A 26,496-nucleotide genomic window follows, 5' to 3' on the forward strand; every position below is an offset into this window, starting at 1 on the left:
TTTCCTTTTTGTTTGAAGGCGCACGCGACGCCGCACTCGACACTCCGCCCCAGTAGCTGTCTCTATTTTTTTTCCACTTGTGGGTAAGATTGCGCGAACGCTTTTGCCTATATTTTTTTTCAAATCGTGTATATACTGCTTTAGCTGGCACCTTTCATGTTTCTAGAAGAAGAAGAAGCCGTGTGGAACGGCTGTGCTCGAAAATGCTCTCTGCTGGAAACAGCGTATCGGCCCCAGGCCGAGGATCGTCGACCCCGTTTTTGAACGAAGATGCAAGTTACAAAGTTGTCCTCCCGCGTCTACCAACCGGTAACGACGTTTTGAATTCTATCTTTCTTCATGCGGACTTGAGTGGCAGACCATACCGTGCTCCTGACTTCCGAGACGCTCTGCTTGAGGTAGTGAATACTTCAGATATTGTAGGTGTCGGACAGTATCAAATGAGCCATGTATGGAAGGTTACTTGTGCTAGTAGTGCGGCAAAACAAACTCTCGTCGCCTGTGGTGAGCTCCGTGTCAAAAGGGCTGAAGTGCATGGTGATAGATCCGGAGACTAAAAACATCAAGCTTAAATTACTATGGCTTCCACCTCACCTTGAACCACGACGCGTTGAAGAGGCGTTCCAGAGTTATGGTCAGGTGAAGTCGGTGGAGAGAGAAGTATGGAGGTGCACTGGTATGGAACAGTGGGTGACAACAAACCGGGAGGTTTCCTTGGTGCTCAAGGACACTATCACCGTAAGCTCAATACCGCACATTATGTCCATTTATGGACACCAGTGCCTCGTACTTATCCCCGGTAGGCCTCCGCTGTGCCTTCGTTGCAAGCGTGCGGGACACGTTCGTCGACAATGCAGAACACCGAGATGCTTACAGTGCCACCGATTTGGTCACTCAGTGGACGCCTGCGTGTCCACATACGCCAATAAGCTTCGTTCTGGGCAATATAACGCAGACGAGCCACAACTGGACCATCTCATGGATTCTACAGAGGTAATAGACGCCACCGGAGAGACTACAGGTGGCATTAAGGACGAAGACCAGGAGTCCTTGAAGCCAATGCCAAGCAGTCACAACAGCTCAAGTAATACTAGCGAGGCTACAGACGAGGATGACTCAGTTTGCACACCTGGCCTAGCAAGCCTTAAAGAAAAGCCCCCTGATGACAAGGAAGAAGAGGAAGAGGCGATGGACATAAGTCAGACAAGGAAACGTCCGACACCACAAAACGACGAAGCAACAGCAAGTGCACTACAGGCGCCCGAGAAAGTGTCTCCTAGTGCTAAGCGACCTCCCTCACCTGGTAATAATGTGTCGCGCCGGTTTTATCAGTGTAGTCAGGAGAGTGCCACAAAGAAGTCCAAAGGGAGCAAGACCACAGATTTACCTGTGGCCAAGGGCGATGGAACACAAAAGCTTTAGGTGAGCAAAATGGCTACCGCCTTCACCCTCCCCTTATGTGTAGCGACACTCAACGTACGTGGGCTGAGGAATATAAGACGCCAGCAGCAGTTACTACACGTGCTTAGGCAGCATGAAGTTGATGTTGGTGCAGTGCAAGAGACAAAGATATCATCTGCTGGTGATTTCAACCTTGCGCTGCAAACTTTTCAACCTGATTACGAGGTGTGTATTAGCCAAGCATGTGGTGCTTCCGCTGGATGCTTTTTGTTAATCAGAAAGCAGTCAAATCATTCTTCATTGTCGCTACGTGTTGATGGGGAAGGCCGCCTTATATGCTGTGACCTCTTTTTTCATGGCCGTAATTGGCGGTTTATTTGCGTTTATGCTCCCTCAAAAGTTAGTGACAGGAGGGCTTTCTTCCTCTCACTTGCTCCGCTCCTAGATACTGACAGAGATTTGGTACTGTTGGGAGACTTCAACTGTGTTTGTGATTCCAGAGATCACTCATACCTAACTAATCGTTATGATGCGAATGCTACTTTCCTGCATCAGTTAACGGAGGATCAGAGTCTAATAGACGTGGGAGCCTACACACCTTCTTGGGTGCGGTTCACGCACTTTCAAGGCGTCTCCCATGCTTGACTTGATCGTGTGTATGTTTCGACGAATCTCTGGTCTCACATCCACAACTACGCCGTGAAGCCTGTATTTATCACAGACCACTGTTTGGTAGCTGTTTCATGGGGTCCTCGAAAATTTCGCAAGTTTGCTCCAAACTGGGCACGTGGAAACTTAATACACAACTTTTACGAGAGGAAAGTTTTGTAAACAAAGTGAAAGAATTATGGCTAGAAATAACACAATGTCAACAGCTTCCATTGTTTGCTCAATGGGAAATGTTCAAAAATAGAGTGAAAAATGAGGCGATTGCCATTTCATGTGAGCTGTCTCAAAGAAAAAAAGCTGAAAAGCATTACCTTCACGATCTACTGCACAAGCTGCACGCTTTCGAAAGCCAGGAACCAGGGTTGTATAGTGATGAAATAAATGCAGTTCGCGCACAAATACAGAAATATGAGACGGAAGTGTACAAAGGAGCAATGGTACGTTCACGCACAACTCGCTTCACAGAAGAGCAGCCCACAAAAAGGGCTCTCGGTGATGAAAAGCGATATGCGCTTTCCAAGCAAATATTGGAAATTGAGTCTGGTGGGTCTATATACACAGAAACGTCCCAAATAATAAACCTATTTGAAGCTCATTATAAAGATCTTTTCACTGCAATTAAGCCTCAGAATGGATACGAAGAAAACGCTGATCAGTTTATTTCGCTTATGCCACACTTAGAAGAAGACGATCGCCTCAGCGTTGATGGGCCAATCACTCGAGAAGAAATTAATTTTGCCATCGAAACGCCGCAGAAGAACAAGACGCCTGGCCCTGACGGCCTTAGTGCTGAATTTTATATAAAATTTCAGGAATTCCTGTGTCCTTTTCTTGAGCAGCTTTTCGAGGAAGCCTATCAATATGGTGAGCTTCCTCCATCTTTCTATCAGTGCCACACAACCTTAATACCAAAGAGCACTGATGATGAAATAATAAAGAGGGTAAACGGATATAGGCCGATATCGTTGTGTAACGTGGATTACAAAATATTTGCAAAAGTACTGACAAATAGATTGCAGACAGTCATTACTAAATTAGTAGGTGATCATCAAACATGCGGAATTCGAGGCCGCTCTATACAGACAAATGTTCATATCGCACGTTCAGTCCTTGAGTGCATAGAGGGTAGTACGGATCAAGTAGCTCTTCTCCAGATTGCCCTCGCCAAAGCTTTTGATAAGGTTCAACACAAATTTTTGTTCCAACTACTGCGACATCTTCAGTTAGGGGATGTATTATACAATGGTATAGCACTTTGTTATAAACATTGCACTACAAAGTTAATTGTGAACCGTACCCTCTCAGATATAATACAGGTACAGTCATCCGTTCGTCAGGGTTGTCCACTCTCGCCTTTACTCTTCGCCATATACTTAGAACCGCTTTGCTTAAGCGTGCTTTGCGACTCGAGCATTAAAGGATACCGGTATGCCGATGAGGAAATTAAAGTGCTAGCTTATGCAGATGACATTGCCTTCTTTTGGGTCGATAAGCCAAGCATTGCCAAGGCAATAGACGCTACCCTGCGTTTCTGTGAGACTGCACGAGCTACTGTAAATTTTAACAAAAGTAGAGGCTTTTGGCTAGGCATGTGGGCGCTAACTCCCTCTGTATTCGCGAATATTCATTGGAATCAGTCTCCGTTGCGATATCTTGGAGTACCTCTCGATAACTTCCGTAATAGTGGACCTCATTGGACGTCCACGATAACCACTATTCGTCGAAAGGTGACAACCTGGCAGGGACGTGATCTCTCCATTTTTGCGAGAGCTAAGGCGTGCAATACATTTCTCGTTTCGAAGCTTCTTTATGTTCTGCAGGTCTTGCACTGCTCACGTGTCCATGTCCAGGCATTTCATAGAATATTTGCATGTTTTATTTGGCATTCATCATGGGAAGCCATGAGAAGGGACAACCTTTTTCTCCCGCTTGAAAAGGGAGGCCTGGGTCTTGTGCATTTGTTTGTGCGACAATTGGTCATGCGTTTATTTTACCTTAAAAATGTCCGTCATCCATTCCTTCTCGCAGTTAATCGAGCACGTCTTGCGTCACACCTCCCTTTTCTTTTGGTCACGACAAACTTTGCTCAAGAACTACCGTTATGGGGCTTCATAAAGGAACTTGTCGACACTATTTCATTTTTAAAAGCCAGATTCACCCTTGAATATTTGTTTACCGTTAATCGCACGTCGCTAAATGTAGCCCTCATAGATAACCTCTTCCCTGAACCTCTGTACCGAAAGCCGTATCAGTCTCTATTTGGTCAAGATGTTCTTTGCCGTGTCCGCAGAATGTGCATTGCGCCTGCAGCGAAAACGTTTTTCTTTAAGCTGCACACCTCCACACTGCCAGTTAAAACGTGGCTTCAGGAAAAAGGACTGTTCGTACCCTGGAATACAAATTGTAGACTTTGCAATCAACCCGAGACAATAGAGCATTGCTTTATACTTTGTCGTGACGCATTTCATTTTTGGGACATTCTAAAAAGAACTCTTAAAAAAGACTTTCCTCTCACATATTATGGTATCAGGTTCCTTCCTTTCAAAAAGTCAGCCAGTAATACACAATACGATTTGTTTATGTTATTAGGACTTTATTCATTATGGAGAAGTCGAATGATCGACAGACATGCCGAGCCACCTCGCTCGACAAGGTCTATCTTCAGTGAAGAGACTGCTCAAGTCCGTAGTGTGGTTGCTACATATGATCCCATACCTGAATGGATATCTCGTCTGGACGCTTGTGTTTGTTTGCCAGAATTTTGAACTGTTATTGGACTGCATGCTGTGTGTGAATTTGTTTTGTGTGTGTGTATATTCATATGTAATGTAACCGCATTGATTTGACACTACCAATATTTCCATGCAATAAAGAAAAAAAAAACTCCTCGTTAGTATAGTGGCCAGTATCCCCGCCTGTCACGCGGAAGACCGGGGTTCGATTCCCCGACGGGGAGTGTTTCTTTTTTCCTTCTTGTTTGAAGGCGCACGCGACGCCGCACTCGACACTCCGCCCCAGTAGCTGTCTCTATTTTTTTCCACTTGTGGGTAAGATTGCGCGAACACTTTAGCCTATTTTTTTTCCTTCCAATCGTGTATATACTGCTTTAGCTGGCACCTTTCATGTCTCCTCGTTAGTATAGTAAGCTGAAATCTGTCGCTGGATACAGGCCCATAAGTCTTACGAATTCGGATTATAAAATCTACATGAAGGTGCTCGGAAAAAGGATGCAGTCAGTTATTAAATCCATAGTAGGCCCACACCAAACATGCGGTATTAGGAATAGAACAATATTGTCGAATATTCACATCGCTAGGAGTATATTGGAATGCTGTGATGCGAACCTCGAATGTGTAGCAATGGTTCAGTTAGACCTAGAAAAAGCTTTTGACAGGGTTGCTCACAGCATACTTTTTGCCCTGCTAAAACACATTAATGTAGGCGAAGTGATTCAGGACGGAGTAGCCATGGCTTATGAGAACTGTTCCGCTCACCTTATAATCAATAAAAGACTCAGCGAAAATATACCAGTATTATCCAGTGTGCGCCAGGGGTGCCCTTTGTCGCCCTTACTTTTTGCGATTTTTCTTGAACCTTTCTGTTTGAAGGTACGAGAAAACGAAAACATTCGCGGCTACCGTCTTTTAACTCAGGAAGTAAAAATACTAGCTTACGCAGATGACATCGCACTTTTTTGCATTGACCAAGAGAGCATTCGGGAGGCAGTCAAGGATGCAAGAAAGTTTTGCAGTCTAACGGGGAGTGCCATAAGCTGGCCAAAAAGCTTAGGCTTCTGGCACGGTGAATGGGACAGCCGGCCTACAGTGTTAGAAACAGTACCGTTCACAGATACGCCAACCAGTTATCTTGGTGTTCCTTTGGAATACTATCGCGATACCACGACGCAATGGACTGAACAAACTGAGCGGGCTAAAGCACAAACAACGAAGTGGGGAGGCAAGAATCTGTCAATATTCACGAGAGCCACTGTCTGCAATTTATTTCTTGTCGCTAAAGTGTTTTATATGTTGCAAGTTTTATGTATATCCCGAGTGTGTGTACAAAAGTTGCACAGGGTTTTTGCTACGTTCGTGTGGGGATCAGGATGGGAGCGCACGAGTCGTCTGAATCTGTTTCACGCTGTGCAGAAGCGAGGGTTGGGTTTGTCGCATTTATTTTTGAAACAAGTAGTGTCGCGTTTCATGTTCTTGCGCGACGAAAGCGATTGTTTTTTGCGGTGCGTTATCCAGACGCGATTAGGTGACGCACTGCCAGAATATGTTGTGACGTCGTATGGCATACGTCAAGTGGTTGTCCGAGGTTTTTTGTTTGAAGTGATAAGCTCTTTCCGTTTTCTAAAAGTACATTTTTCTTTGGAATACCTGAACACAGTCGCAAGAAAGCGATTATACCAAGATTTAGTTAATATCATGTGTCCAGTACCAATATACCGTGCAGTATATGCACTGGGGCGTGAGCAGAATGTCTTAAAAAGAGTTAAGAAAATGCCTGTAAGAGCAACAACAAAAACTTTTTTTTTCATGCTACACACTGGCACGCTTCCTGTCAAGCCATGGCTGCAGGAGAAGGGGATCTTTGTACCCTGGAGTGTGAATTGCCAGATATGTCAGAAACCGGAGACAATGGAGCATATTTTTCTGGAGTGCAGGGACTCAGTCTTCCTTTGGGACATTCTACAAAGGACACTAAAAAAAGAATTTCCTTTAACACCTTTTGGAATCCGTTTTTTTACCGTTTGAAGAGACAGAAGGCGTGCCATGTGATATGGTGATGTTACTCTGCATGCACAGCGTGTGGAAAACACGAATGGCGGTGCGTAATGAGGATGTTGACGCAAAACCGGCCAAAGAATATTTTGCTGAAAATGTATTGTACATTCGCGAAGCGTTTAAAGCGCTCAGCGAACCACCTGAGTGGTTAACAGCATTTGAACAGCTTGCAAACATTCAGCCTTTTTAAACCAAAATTAAACGACAAGGTACACCCGCATATTGAACTGTCTTTTTGTTTTGTAATCGCAGCGGAGAATAGCTGTGAATCGTGTATTTGTTATAAAACCGGCAATAAAGAAAAAAAAAATCCTCGTTAGTATAGTGGCCAGTATCCCCGCCTGTCACGCGGGAGACCGGGGTTCGATTCCCCGACGGCGAGTGTTTCTTTTTTCCTTCTTGTTTGAAGGCGCACGCGGCGCCGCACTCAACACTCCGCCCCAGTAGCTGTCTCTATTTTTTTCCACTTGTGGGTAAGATTGCGCGAACACTTTAGCCTATTTTTTTTCCTTCCAATCGTGTATATACTGCTTTAGCTGGCACCTTTCATGTCTCCTCGTTAGTATAGTAAGCTGAAATCTGTCGCTGGATACAGGCCCATAAGTCTTACGAATTCGGATTATAAAATCTACATGAAGGTGCTCGGAAAAAGGATGCAGTCAGTTATTAAATCCATAGTAGGCCCACACCAAACATGCGGTATTAGGAATAGAACAATATTGTCGAATATTCACATCGCTAGGAGTATATTGGAATGCTGTGATGCGAACCTCGAATCAAAAAAAATCAATCAAAAAGTTTATTTCACCAGAAAATTCTGGGTAGTCTTCAGGGCTAAAAGCTGCTCTAGGCAGCTTGACTGAGTCCCTGAAGACCCTTACATTGGCAGCATCCGACGTTCACAGCACATATATGCATATGAAATCATAATTATAACATGTGAGCAATACTGTAACAAGTTTACGTAAGGCTCACTTGAAGTTAACATACAGAGTTGCAGCAGGGTTCACATCAATTGTTTTATACAGCATAAAATAAACATCATCGTTTAAAGACTTTTGACTGTACAAGGAAAAAAAGAAAAAAAAATGTAAATAAAAATAAAATTCTGTTTATTTAACAGGTTTCACAAACAATAAAGAGTAAAAATAGCACTGATAACAGACATCGCGCAACGATGACAGGACCAAAAAAAAAGAAAAAAAAATGCAATAAGTACAGGATGGGCAAAAGCCACGCAAACAAGACACATGCACGCCATCCCAAAGATAACTATGCGACCTCTATTTACGACATTGATGTGAAGAACTGACATAGCTGCCGTTGTCTAGCAGTAGTTAGTTCAGGAAATTCGTTTAGAATAGATGGTAAATTGAAGTGGAGTGCCTGTGAGTTGTAGGTGGTTCGGTAACGAGGAACAGACCATGTTAAGGTATGTCGCGTAAGCCTATTAGGGTAGTTAGGTGTTAGGTTTGATATAGTTACAAGGAATTCTTTATAAGTGTTTGAAAAGAAGAAGGATCGCAAAATCCGAAATTTGTATAAGTGCTGTACCCGTATGATGCCATATTCCTGAAACACCGTTTCAGTTGAAGCCAGGTAGGAAATGTTTGCAACATGGCGAAGAATCTTTTTTTGTAAAAGCAAGATTTTATTTAAGTTCCGTTTAGTTGTGGTAGCCCAGACTAGACTACAGTAGTTAATATAGGATGCGAACAGTGCGTAATACACTTGAAGTTTTACCTTTGAGGGGAGTAAGCGTTGACATCGTGATAATGCTCCAGTAGTTGATGACAGTTTCCTACATAGTTCTTCCACATGCGAGTTCCAACTAAGGTGAGCGGAAAACGTAACGCCGAGTATCTTGTGTTCGTTTACTACAGCTATGTTCAGACCTTCATATACAATAGGGCTTAACCGTGTAACTACTTTACTCCTTGCACGAAATATAATAATTTTGGTTTTTAGAGGATTAATCTTTATTTCGTTAAGACGCGACCATGTGGATAGCTTTGAAAGTGTGTTATTACATTGAAGGACTAGATCATTTATGTTTGGCCCAGAAAATAGTATGCTACTGTCATCGGCATATATGATAAATTTTGCTGATTTTTCAATATTTACGAGGTCATTGATATAAAGATTGAACAAGAGGGGACCCAGAATGCTCCCTTGTGGCACACCTCTTGAAATAGGACGGAGAGACGATTGGAAACTCTGCAAACATACGTTCTGCTGGCGGTTTTTTAAGTAAGATTTCAACAAGTCCAAAGGTTTCCCACGAATTCCACATGCGAACAACTTGTCCGCAAGAATCTCATGACTGAGAGAATCGAACGCCTTGGAGAAGTCAATAAAAAGGCCTAACGTGTAAAGTCTGTTATCTATGTTGGAAACTATAATTTCTTTCATTGTTAGTAGAGCTGTTTCTGTCGACCTTCCCTTACGAAAGCCAAATTGCGCATCTGATAAGATATGTTTATTAGAGAAAAAAACAGTTATACGCGTACAGATTATTTTTTCTAAGCCTTTGGAAAAAACTGGCAGAACGGATATTGGCCTGTAGTTTTTCATGGACTGATGATCACCTCCTTTGTGTATTACAGACACCCTTGCTATCTTCATTTCTTCGGGGAAAGCAGCAGAAGTTAGTGCAAGGTTAAATATATGCTTGGTATATGTGTAGCAATGGTTCAGTTAGACCTAGAAAAAGCTTTTGACAGGGTTGCTCACAGCATACTTTTTGCCCTGCTAAAACACATTAATGTAGGCGAAGTGATTCAGGACGGAGTAGCCATGGCTTATGAGAACTGTTCCGCTCACCTTATAATCAATAAAAGACTCAGCGAAAATATACCAGTATTATCCAGTGTGCGCCAGGGGTGCCCTTTGTCGCCCTTACTTTTTGCGATTTTTCTTGAACCTTTCTGTTTGAAGGTACGAGAAAACGAAAACATTCGCGGCTACCGTCTTTTAACTCAGGAAGTAAAAATACTAGCTTACGCAGATGACATCGCACTTTTTTGCATTGACCAAGAGAGCGTTCGGGAGGCAGTCAAGGATGCAAGAAAGTTTTGCAGTCTAACGGGGAGTGCCATAAGCTGGCCAAAAAGCTTAGGCTTCTGGCACGGTGAATGGGACAGCCGGCCTGCAGTGTTAGAAACAGTACCGTTCACAGATACGCCAACCAGTTATCTTGGTGTTCCTTTGGAATACTATCGCGATACCACGACGCAATGGACTGAACAAACTGAGCGGGCTAAAGCACAAACAACGAAGTGGGGAGGCAAGAATCTGTCAATATTCACGAGAGCCACTGTCTGCAATTTATTTCTTGTCGCTAAAGTGTTTTATATGTTGCAAGTTTTATGTATATCCCGAGTGTGTGTACAAAAGTTGCACAGGGTTTTTGCTACGTTCGTGTGGGGATCAGGATGGGAGCGCACGAGTCGTCTGAATCTGTTTCACGCTGTGCAGAAGCGAGGGTTGGGTTTGTCGCATTTATTTTTGAAACAAGTAGTGTCGCGTTTCATGTTCTTGCGCGACGAAAGCGATTGTTTTTTGCGGTGCGTTATCCAGACGCGATTAGGTGACGCACTGCCAGAATATGTTGTGACGTCGTATGGCATACGTCAAGTGGTTGTCCGAGGTTTTTTGTTTGAAGTGATAAGCTCTTTCCGTTTTCTAAAAGTACATTTTTCTTTGGAATACCTGAACACAGTCGCAAGAAAGCGATTATACCAAGATTTAGTTAATATCATGTGTCCAGTACCAATATACCGTGCAGTATATGCACTGGGGCGTGAGCAGAATGTCTTAAAAAGAGTTAAGAAAATGCCTGTAAGAGCAACAACAAAAACTTTTTTTTTCATGCTACACACTGGCACGCTTCCTGTCAAGCCATGGCTGCAGGAGAAGGGGATCTTTGTACCCTGGAGTGTGAATTGCCAGATATGTCAGAAACCGGAGACAATGGAGCATATTTTTCTGGAGTGCAGGGACTCAGTCTTCCTTTGGGACATTCTACAAAGGACACTAAAAAAAGAATTTCCTTTAACACCTTTTGGAATCCGTTTTTTTACCGTTTGAAGAGACAGAAGGCGTGCCATGTGATATGGTGATGTTACTCTGCATGCACAGCGTGTGGAAAACACGAATGGCGGTGCGTAATGAGGATGTTGACGCAAAACCGGCCAAAGAATATTTTGCTGAAAATGTATTGTACATTCGCGAAGCGTTTAAAGCGCTCAGCGAACCACCTGAGTGGTTAACAGCATTTGAACAGCTTGCAAACATTCAGCCTTTTTAAACCAAAATTAAACGACAAGGTACACCCGCATATTGAACTGTCTTTTTGTTTTGTAATCGCAGCGGAGAATAGCTGTGAATCGTGTATTTGTTATAAAACCGGCAATAAAGAAAAAAAAAATCCTCGTTAGTATAGTGGCCAGTATCCCCGCCTGTCACGCGGGAGACCGGGGTTCGATTCCCCGACGGGGAGTGTTTCTTTTTTTCCTTCTTGTTTGAAGGCGCACGCGGCGCCGCACTCAACACTCCGCCCCAGTAGCTGTCTCTATTTTTTTCCACTTGTGGGTAAGATTGCGCGAACACTTTAGCCTATTTTTTTTCCTTCCAATCGTGTATATACTGCTTTAGCTGGCACCTTTCATGTCTCCTCGTTAGTATAGTGGCCAGTATCCCCGCCTGTCACGCCGGAGACCGGGGTTGGATTCCCCGACGGCGAGTGTTTCTTTTTTCCTTCTTGTTTGAAGGCGCACGCGGCGCCGCACTCGACACTCCGCCCCAGTAGCTGTCTCTATTTTTTTCCACTTGTGGGTAAGATTGCGCGAACACTTTAGCCTATTTTTTTTCCTTCCAATCGTGTATATACTGCTTTAGCTGGCACCTTTCATGTCTCCTCGTTAGTATAGTGGCCAGTATCCCCGCCTGTCACGCCGGAGACCGGGGTTGGATTCCCCGACGGGGAGTGTTTCTTTTTTTCCTTCTTGTTTGAAGGCGCACGCGGCGCCGCACTCAACACTCCGCCCCAGTAGCTGTCTCTATTTTTTTCCACTTGTGGGTAAGATTGCGCGAACACTTTAGCCTATTTTTTTTCCTTCCAATCGTGTATATACTGCTTTAGCTGGCACCTTTCATGTCTCCTCGTTAGTATAGTGGCCAGTATCCCCGCCTGTCACGCCGGAGACCGGGGTTGGATTCCCCGACGGGGAGTGTTTCTTTTTTCCTTCTTGTTTGAAGGCGCACGCGACGCCGCACTCGACACTCCGCCCCAGTAGCTGTCTCTATTTTTTTCCACTTGTGGGTAAGATTGCGCGAACACTTTAGCCTATTTTTTTTCCTTCCAATCGTGTATATACTGCTTTAGCTGGCACCTTTCATGTCTCCTCGTTAGTATAGTGGCCAGTATCCCCGCCTGTCACGCCGGAGACCGGGGTTGGATTCCCCGACGGCGAGTGTTTCTTTTTTCCTTCTTGTTTGAAGGCGCACGCGGCGCCGCACTCAACACTCCGCCCCAGTAGCTGTCTCTATTTTTTTCCACTTGTGGGTAAGATTGCGCGAACACTTTAGCCTATTTTTTTTCCTTCCAATCGTGTATATACTGCTTTAGCTGGCACCTTTCATGTCTCCTCGTTAGTATAGTGGCCAGTATCCCCGCCTGTCACGCGGGAGACCGGGGTTCGATTCCCCGACGGGGAGTGTTTCTTTTTTCCTTCTTGTTTGAAGGCGCACGCGACGCCGCACTCGACACTCCGCCCCAGTAGCTGTCTCTATTTTTTTCCACTTGTGGGTAAGATTGCGCGAACACTTTAGCCTATTTTTTTTCCTTCCAATCGTGTATATACTGCTTTAGCTGGCACCTTTCATGTCTCCTCGTTAGTATAGTTGCCAGTATCCCCGCCTGTCACGCGGGAGACCGGGGTTCGATTCCCCGACGGGGAGTGTTTCTTTTTTCCTTCTTGTTTGAAGGCGCACGCGGCGCCGCACTCAACACTCCGCCCCAGTAGCTGTCTCTATTTTTTTCCACTTGTGGCTAAGATTGCGCGAACTCTTTTGCCTATTTTTTTTCTTCCAATCGTGTATATACTGCTTTAGCTGGCACCTTTCATGTCTCCTCGTTAGTATAGTGGCCAGTATCCCCGCCTGTCACGCGGGAGACCGGGGTTCGATTCCCCGACGGGGAGTGTTTCTTTTTCCTTCTTGTTTGAAGGCGCACGCGGCGCCGCACTCGACACTCCGCCCCAGTAGCTGTCTCTATTTTTTTTCCACTTGTGGGTAAGATTGCGCGGACGCTTTTGCGTATTTTTTTTCTTTTTGAAATCGTGTATATACTGCTTTAGCTGGCTTCTTTCATGTCTCCTCGTTAGCATAGTGGCCAGTATCCCCGCCTGTCACGCGGGAGACCGGGGTTCTATTCCCCGACGGGGAGTGTTCTTTTTCCTTCTTGTTTGTAGGTGCAAGCAGCGCCGCACTTGACACTCCGCCCCAGTAGCTGTCTCTATTTTTTTCCACTTGTGGGTAAGATTGCGCGAACGCTTTTGCCTATTTTTGTCTTTTTCAAATCGTGTATATACTGCTTTAGCTGGCTCCTTTCATGTCTCCTCGTTAGTATAGTGGCCAGTATCCCCGCCTGTCACGCGGGAGACCGGGGTTCGATTCCCCGACGGGGAGTGTTTCTTTTTTCCTTCTTGTTTGAAGGCGCACGCGGCGCCGCACTCGACACTCCGCCCCAGTAGCTGTCTCTATTTTTTTTCCACTTGTGGGTAAGATTGCGCGGACGCTTTTGCGTATTTTTTTTCTTTTTGAAATCGTGTATATACTGCTTTAGCTGGCTTCTTTCATGTCTCCTCGTTAGCATAGTGGCCAGTATCCCCGCCTGTCACGCGGGAGACCGGGGTTCTATTCCCCGACGGGGAGTGTTCTTTTTCCTTCTTGTTTGTAGGTGCAAGCAGCGCCGCACTTGACACTCCGCCCCAGTAGCTGTCTCTATTTTTTTCCACTTGTGGGTAAGATTGCGCGAACGCTTTTGCCTATTTTTGTCTTTTTCAAATCGTGTATATACTGCTTTAGCTGGCTCCTTTCATGTCTCCTCGTTAGTATACAGTCGAGACGCGTCTTGGCTACCGAAGTGGAAGGACGTGCTATCATGTGCTCCCTTGTAGGGGCGGTTTCAGCGGCCCGTGTGGGCCGTGGTATCAGGTGTACTGAAAAGCCGGCTGAAGACTACCAGGTTGTTCTGCCTCATCTGCCCACAGGTGCTTCTGTTTTAAACACCGTTTTTTTGCATGCCAATGTGAAAGCCACGCCATATTGAGTGGAGCATGTCCGAGATAGCCTTGCACGTGTTTCGTTGCTGCCGGAAGTGGTTGCCCTCGGGGCATACCAAATGAATCACCTGTGGGCAGTGACGTTTAAGGACGAGGAAGGCAAGAGGAAGATATTAGAAGCTGAAGCGTTCAACGTTAAAGACCACCGCTGCATGGTCGTCGACCCGCGCGACCGAGGTGTCCGACTGAAGCTATACTGGCTGCTTCATGGCGTACCGGACGAAGACGCGCGAGTGGCTTTGGCGCCGTTTGGAAAAGTGACGGAAATTAGCAGAGACAAGTGGAAGGTGAAGGGCTGCATTGAAAAAGGATCAACCACCCGCTCGGTGACGCTGAAATTAAATGTGGGCCTCACTGTGGACGACCTACCACACCAACTGCGTGTTGCTGAGGATATGGCGCTCGTCCTCGTTCCTGGCAGAGTGCCGCTCTGCCTCCGATGCCGTGGCATCGGACACATCCGGCGAGAGTGCCGCGTTCCACGATGTGGGGTCTGTCGTCGCTTCGGCCACGATGATTCCCAATGTGTGCGCTCTTATGCCAGGGTTACAGGCCCACTCCAAAGGGACGTAGTATCCGAACACATGATGGACGCCGCAGATGCCGAAGAAGCTAGCAGGGAGCACAACGACGTGGCGAAGACTCCTGCAAAGCCCCTTGAACCCTCCCCAGGAGCTGTCATGAAGCGAACCTGGGGGGTGAGCCCTTGGCTGCAGCCCCGGAAACGAAGCCACAGACTGCAACATGCGACGCAGGCGTGAAGGCAGCAAGCGCGTCATCGTCACTGCTGCAAAAAGTCGGCCAGGAAGCAACGGACGTCGAGATGCTTATGACCGGAAGCATCGCTGCAAAGCGTGCTCACGACGACACTGGCAATACAGGAATAACTACTGCGTCAGGCACCGGCGAACCTCCAACGAAGGCATCGACTACGCGGCGGTCTATGCTTAAACCGAAGCCTAACGTGCCGCCTGGCAGTAGGGTGACCCCTAAAACGCCTCCGCCCTAGCGGAGGACCCGTTCCAGTAGCCTTCAACGATGACCACAAGAACCCCACAGCTTCGATGTGAGTAGGACGCTTGGCCAAGCAACCCCATGAGATGACGTCTAACTTTAAAGCTAGCCTACGCGTTGCGACATTGAATGTGCGAGGAATGTGTTCGCGCGGGCGGCAGTGCCAGATTAGTCGCATGCTTTTAGAGAATGACGTTGACCTTCTGGCTGTACAAGATACAAAAATTGAGAGTGAGGAGCAAACAGAACAGATGGTTCAAGTTTTTCGATCTAGATACAGTGTATGTGTGTGCCATGCTGTTGGACGGCAAGGAGGCTGCGTCATTTTTATTCGCAATAGCATATCGGTTGTAGAAAAAGTGTCCACCTGCGAAAGTGGGAGACTTGTCGCATGTGATTTTATTTTTGCTGGACTACTGTGGCGCGCTGTGTGCATCTACGCACCGAACAAAATTCATGAACGCGAAATTATTTTTAAGTATGCTGAAGGATTTTTGAAAACAGAACGACATGTTGTGTTTCTTGGGGATTTCAACTGCGTCTGTACAGCTGAAGATAAAACGACGAGCCTCAAAGTACGCGATAGAAGCGCTGAGCTGTTGGACGCGATAGTAATTGAGAGAGAGCTTGAGGACATTGGTTATGCAATGACGCGAGATGGCCAAGCACCGTATACGCACTTTCAAGGTGATTCCCATGCGAGGCTTGATCGAATATACGTACCGGCGAAGTTTGTACCACTGTGTTCCTCTTATGAAACACAATATCTCAGTTTTAGCGATCATAGTTTCGTCTCGATTACGATTGGCGAAAAACGAAAGAGTGTCAAGTTTAATTGGTTCCTGTGGAAGTTCAATGAAAAACTGCTGCAAGATGAATTGTTTGTCACGAAAGCCAAGGAGTATCTTTCAAATGCCCTGCATACGGAAACCAACTGTTTCATATCAGTGTGGGAGCAGTTTAAATGCGACATTAAAATTGCTGCCATCGATAGAGCATGCGTATTGCGTCACAAGGAAAGGCAACAAGAGAAACAGTTACACAGTGAAATGGTGTACATGTTAGGGGTAAAACATGAAGTGCCTGGAGCGTTTAAAAAAGAAATACGAGAGGTGAAAGCGAAACTCGAGTTTATCGATGAAGATAAGTACCGCGCCGCAATGATAAGGGCCCGCACTGAAAAGTTGTGGCTGGGCGAAACGCCCACTAAGCGTGTGCTAAGTGAAGAAAAGAAGCATGCTGCAAATAAGGAGATAAATGAAATTCGATATTACAACAAAATTACACGAGAAAGCGAAGAGATAAAACATGCATTTGTTGAATTTTAAACCGAACTTCTTGGAGGAAGAATTTATGACCCCGAGCACTTCAAAGCCCACTTTCTAACTCCTATGCCAAGATTAGAGGACACGGTTAGAGAATCACTGGAATCTGAAATTACCGTGGCCGAAATTGAAGCGGCAATCGATGGCTTGGGTAATGGCAAGTCACCTGGGCCAGATGGACTGGGTGCAGCCGTATACAAATTTTTAAGGCAGAAATGGCAGTGGCTTTACACCGAGTGATCGCTGAATGCTATGAAAAAAGCAAGCGCCTCTCTCGTTCAGGACAGCGCACGTAGTAATGATCCCCTAAACTGACGATCCTGCAAAATTACTTTCAGTTGAGTCCTACTGTCCCATTAGTTTGAACAATACAGATTATAAGATACACATGAAAGTTTTAGCTAGAAGGCTCCAAAACGTTATTAAGTCCCTCGTTGGCCCGCATCAAACCTGCGGCATTAAAGGTAGAACAATTTTTACAAACATATTCATAGCAAGAAGTATTCTGGAATGTGTTGACGCAATGCATGGCCGCGTAGCTATGATTCAGCTAGATTTATATAAAGCGTTCGACAAAGTTGTACATGAGGTTCTGTTTTTATTGCTGGAGCACGTAAATGTTGGATCTGTAATTACTGAAGGTGTTAAAATGGTGCATCATGATTGCACAGCCAAATTAGTGATCAACAAAGAATTAAGTATGTCAATTACTGTGCGGTCGAGTGTGAAACAAGGATGTGCGTTGTCCCCTCTACTTTTTGCGATATACTTGGAGCCGTGTTGTTTACGTTTGTTTGCAACACCATGTATTCGAGGCTTCACTTTTTTCAGCAGTGAAGTTAAGGTCTTAGCGTATGCGGACGACATAGCCGTGTTTTGCACTGATGCTAGAAGCGTGCAGGAAGTTGTCAGTGTTGCTAAGGCGTTCTGCACAGCAACTGGTAGCGTGATCAGTTGGCCGAAATGCCTTGGATTTTGGCATGGCAACTGGCAGAGCACACCCGAGGTGTACTGTAATATGAATTGGACCGTCTCCCCCGGAAAGTACCTCGGCGTCCCCCTAAATAACTACCTCAATGCTGATGAATATTGGTCTGATGAAAATAAACGCGTCAAAAATGCTACCGATAAATGGGGTGGCCATAACTTTTCAATGTTCGCAAGAGCTTCCGTTTGTAATATGTTCTTAATTGCAAAAGTGTTCTACGTGTTGCAAGTGATGACCATGGCAAGAACTTCGGTTCAAAAAATCCACCGAGTGTTTGCGACCTTTATTTGGGGGATCGCAATGGGTGCGCACAAGCCGGTGCAATTTGTTTCACAAGGTGAAAAATGGTGGGCTAGGGCTCTCACACCTGTTTTTCAAGCAGCTGGTAAGCAGATTCTTCTTTGTGTGGGACCAAACTGATGTGTTTTTGAGAACTTTGATCCAAGCACGATTGCATGATTATCTATCTGACTTTGTCGTGTCATCTGTTTCTTTCGGAGCTGGACCGCTCAGTCCTTATTTGCGTGAAGTGGTTACTTCTGTACGCCTGCTCAAGGCAAGGTTCTCATATGAATACTTGTGTGATGTCACGAAAAAGCGTTTGTATTCTGATATTCTCGATATATTTTTACCATTACCGGTTTACCGAGCTGCCTACAGGCTAGGTCCTGAGCGCGATGTGCTAAAGCGCGTTAAAAAAATGCCAGTGAGACCCTCTGCTAAAACGTTCTTTTTTCAATTACATACCGACACTCTCCCTGTAAAGCCATGGTTACAAAGCAAATGTCTTTTTGTACCTTGGTCGGTAAACTGCTTAATCTGTAATAAGCCAGAATCAATTGAGCATATTTTTATTGACTGCCATGACGCCGTTTTTCTGTGGGGCGTCCTACAAAGAACACTTAAAAAAGAATTGCCGATAAGCCCTTTTGGAATCCGGTTTCTTCCACGTGCTGAAACAGGGGAAGCGCCGAGTGATATGCTAATGCTGCTTTGCATGCACAGCGTATGGAAGACGAGAATGGACATCAGGCATTGTCATATACAGGCTCACTCAGCAAGACACTATTTTGTTGACAGCATTATATACACACGCGACTTGTTCAGAGCACTATGTGAACCCCCGAAATGGCTTCGTGTACTAGACCGATTGGCTTCTGTGAAGCCCTTTTAAACACCTTACACTGGCCGAGCTGTGGCTGGTGTTTTTAGAATATGTACATGTCGTGTATTTGATCTTCTTGTTTGCGTTTGTGAAAAAGCAATAAAGAAAAAAAAATCCTCGTTAGTATAGTGGCCACTATCCCCGCCTGTCACGCGGGAGACCGGGGTTCGATTCCCCGACGGGGAGTGTTTCTTTTTTCCTTCTTGTTTGTAGGCGCAAGCGGCGCCGCACTCGACACTCCGCCCCAGTAGCTGTCTCTATTTTTTTCCACTTGTGGGTAAGATTGCGCGGACGCTTTTGCGTTTTTTTTTTTTTCTTTTTGAAATTGTGTATATACTGCTTTAGCTGGCTCCTTTCATGTCTCCTCGTTAGTATAGTGGCCAGTATCCCCGCCTGTCACGCGGGAGACCGGGGTTCTATTCCCCGACGGGGAGTGTTTCTTTTTCCTTCTTGTTTGTAGGTGCAAGCGGCGCCGCACTCGACACTCCGCCCCAGTAGCTGTCTCTATTTTTTTTCCACTTGTGGGTAAGATTGCGCGGACGCTTTTGCGTATTTTTTTTCTTTTTGAAATCGTGTATATACTGCTTTAGCTGGCTTCTTTCATGTCTCCTCGTTAGCATAGTGGCCAGTATCCCCGCCTGTCACGCGGGAGACCGGGGTTCTATTCCCCGACGGGGAGTGTTTCTTTTTCCTTCTTGTTTGTAGGTGCAAGCGGCGCCGCACTCGACACTCCGCCCCAGTAGCTGTCTCTATTTTTTTCCACCTGTGGGTAAGATTGCGCGAACGCTTTTGCGTATTTTTTTTTCTTTTTCAAATCGTGTATATACTGCTTTAGCTGGCTCCTTTCATGTCTCCTCGTTAGTATAGTGGCCAGCATAGAGTTTCTCACTATATCACCTAGAGGGTAATCTGGCGCCACCGTCTATGGGAGTTTCTTAAGGGGGCACCGTGCCGTCATGGGAATGACGGTATGTGTGTCTGCGAGGCTCGTGTTGGCTGGTGTTGTAAGAGGCTTCGTCTAAAACGTGGATATGGCTACGCAAATAACGCGTTCTCAAAGTAAAATCTTCATAAAATGTTTCCATTCACGCATATTACAGCTTTACTCACCTACGGTGCATGACCAAGCGAAGAAAAGCAAGAACAGACGACCAATTGTTTCAAAGCGAGCGCGAACCTTGTCGTCTGTCCTCCAACTTTAGCGGCCCGCTGATACTTGTTACGTAACATGTAGTCGTACACACAATAACAAGTTCTCATAGTTAAACAAAACATGTTTTCGCCTAATAATAAAACTAAAACAGCTTTTCACGTGCTGTTCTAGTAGAAAATGAATCATTGTGACAGACGGAACGGTACTTGCCAAGCGCGTCTTCAAGGTGTCCTGTCTCTACGAGAACGATACCAATCCGAATCCACAATATACCGGCATTCCCATGCATAGCACAGCGCAGCAGCGCCAGATTTCCCTCTAGGTGATGTAGTGAGAAACTCTATGGTGGCCAGTATCCCCGCCTGTCACGCGGGAGACCGGGGTTCTATTCCCCGACGGGGAGTGTTTCTTTTTCCTTCTTGTTTGTAGGTGCAAGCGGCGCCGCACTCGACACTCCGCCCCAGTAGCTGTCTCTATTTTTTTCCACTTATGGGTAAGATTGCGCGGACGCTTTTGCGTATTTTTTTCTTTTTGAAATCGTGTATATACTGCTTTAGCTGGCTCCTTTCATGTCTCCTCGTTAGTATATCAGACTCGTTCCGGGCACCGCAGTGAACGGACGTGTTATCATGTGCTCCGACGGAGCGGCGTTGGCGGCCGCGAACGGCCGCGGTAACAGGAATGCTGTTTTTGAAGACGGGGATTATCAGGTGATTTTGCCGCACTTGCCTACCGGTCGAATCGTCCTTAATACTGTTTTTTTACACGCGGACGTCCATGGAAGACCGTACAAGGTTGAGGATTTCCGCGACGCTCTGGTTCGTCTGGAACTGCTCCCCGAAGTAGTTGCTTTGGGGGCGTATCAGATGAATCACGTGTGGGCGGTCATGATGAAGACGACTGAAGCCACAAAGAAACTGCTTGCTATCCGAAGCATCATTGTCAAAGAACGGCGCTGTATTGTCGTTGACCCCACCAATCAAGGCGTGCGCTTGAAGTTACACTGGATGCTGCCAAACGTGTCAGATGAAGACATCAGACAAGCTCTTGCCCCATACGGAACGGTTACGGACGCGGCGAAAGAACGGTGGCGTGTTCAAGGGATTTTGGACAAGGGCTCAACGACGCGGTCGGTGACCCTGCAGCTTAAGGCAGGTACTACAGTCCACGATATTCCGCACCAACTACGCATAACAGGGGAGCTCGTCCTTGCCGTCATTCCGGGCCGCGCCCCTCTTTGCCTGCGGTGCCATACAACCGGTCATATTCGCCGGGACTGTCGAGTTCCACGCTGCGAGGTCTGCCGCCGCTTCGGCCATGAACGATCTCAGTGCGTCAAGACATACGCCGTCGTCGCAGGACCAACGAGAAGATAGGAAGAGGTATCTGAACACCTCATGGATGAGGCTGAAGTTGAAGATATTTCTCCGGTTAAGAGCGACAAGGTTGGCAACGCGGTCACACAGAAGCAGTCTCTCCACCCCAAAAACTTGTGCCCAGACAAGAAAACCAGCGACGAGACTGATACTCGGAAAAAGACTGAAAACGGGGCGCCTGAAAATCAGAGTTTCGCTACAGAACAGAGTGAAGTCCCCTCGAAGTCGTCGCCTGCCATTACGTGTGCGGAGGCGTCTGCTACGACTGACGTCGACATGTCAGCAGCCACTAGCATGCCTGCGAAGCGGGCACACGAGGAAACGATCGGCGTAACCGGGACCTCTGGAGCAACGACATGCAGCGAACCACCTACAAAGGCGGCTCAGCTGCGACGTACGCCTTTCAAGCCGAGGCCCAACGTCCAAGTCGAGCGGAGACCCGAGACGGGGCCGCCCCCGTAGCGGCTTCGTTTCGGGTAGTGCAACCTAGATATGGCCACTACGCGTGATACCGCCAGCTTGACTGGCGGAACCATGTACTACAGAATGGAGGACACCACTTTATGCATAGTGCATGGGTTGCTCAAGGTAAGCGCTATGCGACCCGATTGTTCTTGCTCATAGTGGAGGCTGCAATTAACACCGCAATTAGTATTGCCACGCTAAATGTCCGAGGACTAAGCACGAGACGGCGGCAATATCAATTGAGTCGTATCTTTCTGGAAAACGATCTCGACATAATCGCAGTTCAGGAAACCAAGATAGCGAGTCAAGAGCAAACGGATCGCATGGTGCAACAATTCGTTCCCCGTTACAATGTATGCGTCTGTCATGCGGCCGGCACATCAGGGGGCTGCGCTATTTTTTTGCGCAATAGCCTAAATATAAGCGTAGAAGCAGTCACAGTGTGTGAAACGGGACGCCTGGTTGTTGTCGATTTTACCTTGAATGAAGTTTTATGGCGAGTTATCTGTATTTACGCCCCTAATAGAGAGAGCGAGAGACAGTTTTTTTTTTTTGAACGAGTTGAGGATTATTTAAAGACCGATAAGCTTTTGGTTTTACTTGGCGATTTCAACTGTGTTTGTTTTCCGGAGGATCGCGTGAAAAAACTGCCGCTGAATGATCGTAGTGCACTGCTATTGAACAATCTTGTCAGTGAATACAACCTGGAAGACGTCGGCTATGTGTTGTACGATCACAGTGTTCCGCGTTTTACTCCTTTTCAAGGACTTAGCCATGCTCGGCTAGATAGAGCTTATGTGTCACTGGAACTGGTGCCGTTATGTAAAACGTACGAGAACAAGCAAGTCTCTTTTAGTGACCACAGTTTGGTTGCCTTCACAATAGGAACAAAAGAACGAAAAACAAACTTCTCGTGGGATTTGTGGAAATTTAACGATAAGCTACTCAACGATGACTGTTTCGTAAATGACATTAAAGAAAAACTTGGACGATTGATTGTAGCTGAAGAGAAATATGTAGTCACCATGTGGGAAGATTTTAAAAATGAATTGAAGATGACTGCTATAGAAAGGGCAACTAAACTGAAACAAGAAGAAAAACGGAAAGAAAAAGCCCTGAGGAGTAAACTCGACTTTCTACTTAATGTAGAAAGCACAGAACCTGGCCAAGTCATGAAGGAAATCAAGAAAGTTAAAAGCCAGTTAGAAATCATCGACACAGAGAAGTACCGTGGTGCCATGATAAGATCCCGTGCAGAAAGATTGTGGCAAGGGGAAACACCGAATAAACGTGCGCTAAGTGACGAGAAAGCTTACGCTCGCCGCAGTGATATAAAACAGATAAGCTACAATGACGAAGTAACGAGTGACCGTAGGACCATTGAACGCGCCTTTGTTGAACACTATGGAGACTTGTTTGGCGAAAGAAAAACTGATCTGGGTGGCTTCATAAGCCACTTCCTACACTTTATGCCACGATTGGAAGAAAACGTTAAACAAGGCCTCGAAGCGTCTATAACGGTGCGTGAAGTTGAAGCTGCTATAGAAGAACTAGGCTCAGGAAAGGCACCTGGGCCGGATGGATTAAGCGCAGCTTTCTACAAAACTTTTAAAGCAGAAATAGCACTAATTATGAAGAAATTTTTAGTGCAGTCCTACAAAAACAACCGAATACCCGCGTCATTCCGAACAGCTCAGATGGTCCTGATACCAAAATCTGACGATCCTGTAAAGCGCTTATCTGCTGCATCGTACCGCCCCATTAGCCTTGCGAACACTGACTATAAAATTTTTATGAAAATACTGGCGAAAAGGTTACAGGGCGTAATAAAACTTTTAGTTGGAACCCACCAAACGTGTGGGATTAAAGGGCGCACAATAACTACCAATGCACACGTCGCTAGGAGCATTCTAGAATGCGTCGATGCTTTCGAGGGTAAAGTTGCAATGTTGCAGCTAGACCTGGAGAAGGCACTTGACCGGGTGGCTCATGATATTCTCTTCGAGATTTTAGAATACACGAACATAGGATCAGTGATTATAGATGGCTTAAAAATGGTATACACAGACTGCAGCACACGGCTCATTATTAACAACAGTCTCACGAGAAGTGTCAATGTCTGCTCATCTCTGAAACAGGGGTGCCCAATTTCGTCTTTGCTTTTCGCAATATACCTGGAGCCTTTTTGCTTAGCCATTAAAGAGAACGAAAGAATAAGAGGTTTCAAATTACAGCAAAGTGAGGTGAAAGTGCTTTCCTACGCAGACGATCTAGCAGTGTTTTGCGATGACTATGACAGTGTCAGCGAAGTGGTAACTCTGGCGAAAACTTATTGTGAAAATACAGGTAGTGCCATAAACTGGGATAAGTGCATCGGGTTTTGGCATGGCGAGTGGCAAAGCAAACCACGCAGTTTCGCAAACATACAGTGGGGGACCATGCCTGTGAAATATCTTGGCGTGCCGCTTGCGCATTACAAAGACAGTAAGCAGTTCTGGGAACAGGAAACACAGACGGCGAAGGAAAAAGCGCTGGCATGGCAAGGGCGCAATCTCTCAATGTTCGCGCGCTCTACTGTGTGCAACATTTTTCTGGTTGCAAAAATATGGTACATACTACAAGCGCTATTCATGTCGCGAGTGAATGTACAGAAACTGCATCGAGTGTTCGCTGTGTTCATTTGGAATTCAACTTGGGAACGCTGCAGCCGCTCTAATCTGTTCAGATCAGTTCGCAGCGGTGGTCTTGGACTCTCACACCTATTTGTACGCCAGATTGTATCGCGGTTTATGTTCTTGCGGAACCACAGTGATCCATTTTTGCGCACCATGACACAAGTGCGATTAGGTAATCTGTTACCTGACTTCCTTGTTTCTTGTTCAAATGTTAAATCCCCTCCAGTGAAAGGTTTCCTTCAGGAAGTAGTGTTATCTTTCCGTATGCTTAGTGTTCGATTCTCTCTAGAATATTTAAGTTCCGTCAAAAGAAAGAAATTGTACCATGATATGATAGACTCATTAATGCCAGTTCCAATGTATAGGTTAGCATACTATGGAGGTTCAGGCGATGATGTTCTCAAAAGGGTCAAAAGAATGCCTGTGAAACCATCGGTAAAATCATTCTTCTTCAAACTCCACACAAATACCTTGCCAGTAAAGACTTGGCTGGCCGACAAGGGAATATATGTCCGTGGACCACCGATTGTATACTGTGTAAAAAACCAGAGACTGTCGATCACGTCTTCAGTGATTGTTGGGATCCCTTTTTTCATTGGGACATCTTACAACGAACATTAAAGAAAGCATTACCAATAACCCCACGTGGTATCAGATACTTAGACACAGGCAATAACGATATTCCATATGACCTTATTATGCTGCTGAGCCTCTATAGTATATGGTCCACAAGAATGTCGGTATCTCATGCTGATGTGAATGCCCATTCTGTGCGAGAAAACTTTATTGAAAGTGTCGTCTACATGCGTGAAGTGTACAAAGCCCAGAAAGAACCGCCCGATTGGTTGCCGCTGTTCGATGAGTTGGCTAAATTCAAGCGATTTTAATTTCAGAGAGTCAGCATAAGCTAAGCTGACTCTCTTTTTAACAATGTATTCGCATGGCATTTCTGTAACGAGGAAATAAAGCAAAAAAAAAAAAACTCCTCGTTAGTATAGTGGCCAGTATCCCCGCCTGTCACGCGGGAGACCGGGGTTCGATTCCCCGACGGGGAGTGTTTCTTTTTTCCTTCTTATTTGTAGGCGCAAGCGGCGCCGCACTTGACATTCCGCCCCAGTAGATGCCTCTATTTTTTTCCACTTGTGGGTAAGATTGCGCGGACGCTTTTGCGTATTTTTTTCTTTTTGAAATCGTGTATATACTGCTTTAGCTGGCTCCTTTCATGTCTCCTCGTTAGTATAGTGGCCAGTATCCCCGCCTGTCACGCGGGAGACCGGGGTTCGATTCCCCGACGGGGAGTGTTTCTTTTTTCCTTCTTGTTTGTAGGCGCAAGCGGCGCCGCACTTGACATTCCGCCCCAGTAGATGCCTCTATTTTTTTCCACTTGTGGGTAAGATTGCGCGGACGCTTTTGCGTATTTTTTTCTTTTTGAAATCGTGTATATACTGCTTTAGCTGGCTCCTTTCATGTCTCCTCGTTAGTATAGTGGCCAGTATCCCCGCCTGTCACGCGGGAGACCGGGGTTCGATTCCCCGACGGGGAGTGTTTCTTTTTTCCTTCTTGTTTGTAGGCGCAAGCGGCGCCGCACTTGACATTCCGCCCCAGTAGATGCCTCTATTTTTTTCCACTTGTGGGTAAGATTGCGCGGACGCTTTTGCGTATTTTTTTCTTTTTGAAATCGTGTATATACTGCTTTAGCTGGCTCCTTTCATGTCTCCTCGTTAGTATAGTGGCCAGTATCCCCGCCTGTCACGCGGGAGACCGGGGTTCGATTCCCCGACGGGGAGTGTTTCTTTTTTCCTTCTTGTTTGTAGGCGCAAGCGGCGCCGCACTTGACATTCCGCCCCAGTAGATGCCTCTATTTTTTTCCACTTGTGGGTAAGATTGCGCGGACGCTTTTGCGTATTTTTTTCTTTTTGAAATCGTGTATATACTGCTTTAGCTGGCTCCTTTCATGTCTCCTCGTTAGTATAGTGGCCAGTATCCCCGCCTGTCACGCGGGAGACCGGGGTTCGATTCCCCGACGGGGAGTGTTTCTGTTTTCCTTCTTGTTTGTAGGCGCAAGCGGCGCCGCACTTGACACTCCGCCCCAGTAGATGTCTCTATTTTTTTCCACTTGTGGGTAAGAT

At 46.0% G+C, this 26,496-nt stretch overlaps 10 non-coding genes and 3 pseudogenes across 10 annotated transcripts; all 13 read left to right on the forward strand.

Annotated features, from left to right (window-relative positions):
• Positions 1–97: 97 nt before the first annotated feature.
• Positions 98–13,859, forward strand: LOC140217268 (uncharacterized; annotated as a pseudogene).
• On the forward strand, positions 4,955–5,026 carry TRNAD-GUC (transfer RNA aspartic acid (anticodon GUC)). Its single transcript has one exon. It is a non-coding gene; the product is annotated as a tRNA-Asp (tRNA).
• TRNAD-GUC (transfer RNA aspartic acid (anticodon GUC)) lies at positions 11,290–11,361 on the forward strand. The gene has a single exon. It is a non-coding gene; the product is annotated as a tRNA-Asp (tRNA).
• TRNAD-GUC (transfer RNA aspartic acid (anticodon GUC)) lies at positions 12,507–12,578 on the forward strand. The gene has a single exon. It is a non-coding gene; the product is annotated as a tRNA-Asp (tRNA).
• On the forward strand, positions 12,992–13,063 carry TRNAD-GUC (transfer RNA aspartic acid (anticodon GUC)). The gene has a single exon. It is a non-coding gene; the product is annotated as a tRNA-Asp (tRNA).
• TRNAD-GUC (transfer RNA aspartic acid (anticodon GUC)) lies at positions 13,479–13,550 on the forward strand. The gene has a single exon. It is a non-coding gene; the product is annotated as a tRNA-Asp (tRNA).
• On the forward strand, positions 13,731–14,967 carry LOC126531918 (uncharacterized; annotated as a pseudogene).
• Positions 14,968–20,480: 5,513 nt separating this feature from the next.
• LOC126524361 (uncharacterized) lies at positions 20,481–21,689 on the forward strand (annotated as a pseudogene).
• A 3,661-nt stretch (positions 21,690–25,350) lies between these two features.
• TRNAD-GUC (transfer RNA aspartic acid (anticodon GUC)) lies at positions 25,351–25,422 on the forward strand. The gene has a single exon. It is a non-coding gene; the product is annotated as a tRNA-Asp (tRNA).
• A 172-nt stretch (positions 25,423–25,594) lies between these two features.
• On the forward strand, positions 25,595–25,666 carry TRNAD-GUC (transfer RNA aspartic acid (anticodon GUC)). Its single transcript has one exon. It is a non-coding gene; the product is annotated as a tRNA-Asp (tRNA).
• A 172-nt stretch (positions 25,667–25,838) lies between these two features.
• On the forward strand, positions 25,839–25,910 carry TRNAD-GUC (transfer RNA aspartic acid (anticodon GUC)). The gene has a single exon. It is a non-coding gene; the product is annotated as a tRNA-Asp (tRNA).
• A 172-nt stretch (positions 25,911–26,082) lies between these two features.
• TRNAD-GUC (transfer RNA aspartic acid (anticodon GUC)) lies at positions 26,083–26,154 on the forward strand. Its single transcript has one exon. It is a non-coding gene; the product is annotated as a tRNA-Asp (tRNA).
• A 172-nt stretch (positions 26,155–26,326) lies between these two features.
• TRNAD-GUC (transfer RNA aspartic acid (anticodon GUC)) lies at positions 26,327–26,398 on the forward strand. The gene has a single exon. It is a non-coding gene; the product is annotated as a tRNA-Asp (tRNA).
• The last annotated feature ends 98 nt before the right edge of the window (positions 26,399–26,496 follow it).

Source organism: Dermacentor andersoni, chromosome 4, assembly GCF_023375885.2.
Source record: "Dermacentor andersoni chromosome 4, qqDerAnde1_hic_scaffold, whole genome shotgun sequence".
NCBI lineage: Eukaryota > Metazoa > Arthropoda > Arachnida > Ixodida > Ixodidae > Dermacentor > Dermacentor andersoni.